This window comes from Arachis ipaensis, chromosome B9, assembly GCF_059453495.1.
Source record: "Arachis ipaensis isolate K30076 ecotype BB chromosome B9, ASM5945349v1, whole genome shotgun sequence".
NCBI classification, from domain to species: domain Eukaryota; kingdom Viridiplantae; phylum Streptophyta; class Magnoliopsida; order Fabales; family Fabaceae; genus Arachis; species Arachis ipaensis.
This window is the reverse complement of record NC_142444.1, coordinates 64,399,090-64,403,578: the sequence shown is the minus strand read 5'-3', so window position 1 is coordinate 64,403,578 and position 4,489 is coordinate 64,399,090. Positions and strand designations below refer to the sequence as shown.

The 4,489-nt window shown below is 34.4% G+C and overlaps 1 non-coding gene across 1 annotated transcript; it reads left to right on the top strand.

The window, feature by feature from the left end:
* Positions 1-1,466: 1,466 nt before the first annotated feature.
* LOC148544899 (small nucleolar RNA R71) lies at positions 1,467-1,574 on the top strand. Its single transcript, XR_015901954.1, has one exon. It is a non-coding gene; the product is annotated as a small nucleolar RNA R71 (small nucleolar RNA).
* The last annotated feature ends 2,915 nt before the right edge of the window (positions 1,575-4,489 follow it).

Below are 4,489 nucleotides of genomic sequence, written 5' to 3'. Positions count from 1 at the left end.
CAGTTGAAGGATCAACTCTCCTCTGTCCACATCAATCACAGCTCTTGCTGTGGCTAGGAAGGGTCTTCCAAGGATGATGGATTCATCCTCATCCTTCCCAGTGTCTAGGATTATGAAATTAGCAGGGATGTAAAGGCCTTCAACATTTACTAACACGTCCTCTACTAGTCCATAAGCCTGTTTTCTTGAGTTGTCTGCCATCTCTAATGAGATTCTGGCAGCTTGCACCTCAAAGATCTCAAGTTTCTCCATTACAGAGAGTGGCATTAAGTTTATTCCTGACCCTAGGTCACACAGAACCTTCTCAAAGGTCATGGTGCCTATGTTACAGGGAATTAGGAATTTACCAGGATCTTGTTTCTTTTGAGATAATTTCTGCTTATCCAATGCATTTAATTCATTGGTGAGCAAGGGAGGTTCATCTTCCCAAATCTCATTACCAAATAATTTGGCCATCAGCTTCATGATTTCACCAAGGTACTTGGCAACTTGTTCTTCATAACATCTTCATTCTCTTTAGAAGAATAATACTCATCAGAGCTCATGAAGGGCAGAAGGAGGTTCAATGGAATCTCTATGGTCTTTAGATGAGCCTCAGATTCCCTTGGTTCCTTAAAGGGAAACTTCTTATTGGTCACTGAGCGTCCCAGGAGGTCTTCCTCACTAGGATTCACGTTCTCCCCCTCCCTTATAGGTTCGGCCATGATGGTCAAATCAATGGCCTTGCACTCTCTCTTGGGATTTTCTTCTGTATTGCTTGGGAGAGTACTAGGAGGAGTTTCAGTGACTCTTTTACTCAGATGGCCCACTTGTGCCTCCAAATTTCTAATGGAGGACTTTGTTTCATTCATGAAACTCACAGTGGCCTTAGATAGATCAGAGACTATATTTGCTAAGCTAGATGGGTTCTGCTCAGAATTCTCTGTCAGTTGCTGAGTGGATGATAGAAAAGGTTTGCTATTGCTAAACCTGTTTCTTCCACCATTATTAAAGCCTTGTTGAGGCTTTTGTTGATCCTTCCATGAGAAATTTGGATGATTTCTCCATGAGAGATTATAGGTGTTTCCATAGGGTTCACCCATGTAATTCACCTCTACTATTGCAGGGTTCTCAGGATCATAAGCTTCTTCTTCAGAAGATGCCTCTTTAGTACTGTTGGATGATTCCTTCAATCCATTCAGACTTTGAGAGATCATATTGACTTGCTGAGTCAATATTTTATTCTGAGCCAATATGGCATTCAGAGTATCAATTTCAAGAACTCCCTTCCTCTGAGGCGTCCCATTACTCACAGGATTCCTTTCAGAAGTGTACATAAACTGGTTATTTGCAACCATGTCAATGAGTTCTTGAGCTTCTACAGGCGTTTTCTTTAGGTGAATGGATCCACCTGCAGAATGGTCCAATGACATCTTTGATAACTCAGACAGACCATCATAGAATATATCCAGGATGGTTCATTCTAAAAGCATGTCAGAAGGGCACTTTTTGGTCAGTTCCTTGTATCTCTCCCAAGCTTCATAGAGAGATTCACCTTCTTTCTGTTTGAAGGTTTGAACATCCACTCTAAGCTTGCTAAGCTTTTGAGGAGGAAAGAACTTGGCTAAGAAAGTCGTGACCAGCTTATCCCAAGAGTTCAGGCTGTCTTTAGGTTGAGAGTCCAACCATATTCTAGCTTTGTCTCTTATAGCAAACGGGAAAAGCATAAGCCTGTAGACCTTGGGATCAACCCCATTGGTCTTAACAGTATCACAGATCTGCAAGAATTCAGTTAAGAACTGAAAAGGATCTTCTGATAGAAGTCCATGAAACTTGCAATTCTGTTGCATCAGAGAAACTAATTGAGGTTTAAGCTCAAAATTGTTTGCTCCAATGGCAGGGATTGAGATGCTTCTTCCAAGTAAGTTGGAATTTGGTGCAGTAAAGTCACCAAGCATTTTCCTTGCATTGTTATTATTTTCGGCCATGTCTCCTTCTTTTTCAAAAATTTTTGTCAGATTTTCTCCAGAGAGTTGTGCTTTAGCTTCCCTTAGCTTCCTCTTCAGAGTCCTTTCAGGTTTAGGGTCAGCTTCAACAAGAATGTTTTTATCCTTGTTCCTGCTCATATGAAAAAGAAGAAAACAGAAAAGAAAATATGGAATCCTCTATGTCACAGTATAGAGATTCCTAATATAAGTATAAAAAGAGAAGAGTAGCAAAAAGAAAAAGGTGAGAATCCAAACACAGGGGAGAGGAATGGTTCAAATTCTTGAGTGAAAGAGGGGTGTTAGTAGATGAATAAATAAAAAGAAGGGGATGAGAGATGAGAGAATTCAAAAATTAAACAAAATAAAATAAAAATATTTTTGTTTTTATTTAAAAATTAAAGTTAAAATTCGAAAATTAGAAAGAAAAATGAAATTAAATTAAATTGAAAGCAATTAATTAATTAAAAAGGAATTTTAAAAAAAAAGGAAGGTGATTTTCGAAAATTAGAGAGAGAGAGTTAGTTAGGTAGTTTTGAAAAAGATAAGAATCAAAAAAGTTAATTGGTTAATTGAAAAAGATTTGAAAATTAAATTTTGAAAAGATAAGAAGTTAGAAAAGATTTTGAAATTAATTTTGAAAAAGATGTGATTGAAATTTATTTTGAAAAAGATTTGAAAAAGATTTGAAAAAGAAATTTAAAAAGATTTGATTTTTTAAATCAAAGTTGATTACTTGACTAACAAGAAACTAAAAAGATATGATTCTAGAGTTTAAAGATTGAACCTTTCTTACTAGGCAAGTAATAAACTTAAAAAAATTTTGAATCAATCACATTAATTGTTAGTAAAGATTTTGAAATTATGAAACAAAATAAGAAAAAAAATTTTGAAAATCAATTTGAAATTTTCGAAAATATGAAAGAAAAAATGAAAAAGATTTGATTTTTGAAAAAGATTTGAAAAAGATAGCATTTTTAAATTGAAAATTTGATTTGACTCATAAGAAACAATTAAATTTTTAAAAATTTTTGAAAAAGTTAACTCAAATATTCGAATTTTATGAGAAGAAAAAGAGAAAGATATTTTTTTGATTTTTGAATTTTTAATGAAGAAAGAGAAAAACATCAAAAAGACTCAATGCATGAAAATTATGAATCAAAACAAATGATGCATGCAAGAACACTATGAATGTCAAGATGAACACCAAGAACACTTTGAAGATCAAGATGAACATCAAGACTTATTTTTGAAATGTTTTTAAGAAAAGAAAAACATGCAAGACACGAAACATAGAAATTTTCAAACTTTAGACACTAACAAATTGAAAATGCATATGAAAAACAAGAAAAGACACAAAACAAGAAAATATGAAGATCAAACAAGAAGACTTACCAAGAACAACTTGAAGATCATGAAGAATGCAATGCATGAATTTTTGAAAAAATGCAAGAAAGAGATAAACATGCGATTGACACCAAACTTATAACTTGACACTAGATTCAAGCAAGAAACATCAAATTATTTTTTGTTTTATAATTTTATTAAATTTTTTTTGTATATTTTTCGAAAATTATTTTGAAAAAGGAAATAAGGATTTCAAAATTTTTAATGAGAATTCCAGGAATCTTGCAATGTTAATCTAAAGCTCCAGTCCAGGAATTAGACATGGCTCACTAACCAGCCAAGCTTTCAGTGAAAGCTCCGGTCCAAAACACTAGACATGGCCAATGGCCAGCCAAGCTTCAGCATACATAGTTCAAGCATGTGAAGAAGAAGCCTCAGTCCAAAAGAATTTAGACATGGCTTTACAGCCAGCCAGGCTTCAACATATCTCATGAAATTCTATAATTCCTTTTTCAAAAATTCTGAAGCATAGAATAATTTATTTTTGAAAATATTATTTATTTATTTATTTTTTTTGAAAATTTTTTGAAAATAAAAAAAATAATAAAAACAAAAAGCTTAAAATTAAAATAAAATTACCTAATCTGAGCAACAAGATGAACCATCAGTTGTCCAAACTCGAACAATCCCTGGCAACGGTGCCAAAAACTTGGTTTGCAAAATTGCCATTATCAACAATGGCGCCAAAGACTTGGTTCTCTCAAACGTGAATCACACTTTGTCACAACTTCGCATAACTAACCAGCAAGTGCACTGGGTCGTCCAAGTAATAAACCTTACGTGAGTAAGGATCGATCCCACGGAGATTGTCGGCCTGAAGCAAGCTATCGTCACCTTGTAAATCTCAGTCAGGCGGATTCAAATGGTTATGGTGAATTGATAATAAAAATATAAATAAAATATAAACTAGGATAGAAATACTTATGTAATTCATTGGTGAGAATTTCAGATAAGTGTATAGAGATGCTTTCGTTCCTCCTGAACCTCTACTTTCCTGCTGTCTTCATCCAATCATTCCTACTCCTTTCCATGGCAAGCTGTATGTAGGGCATCACCATTGTCAATGGCTACATCCCATCCTCTCTGTGAAAATGGTCCAATGCGCTGTCACTGCATGG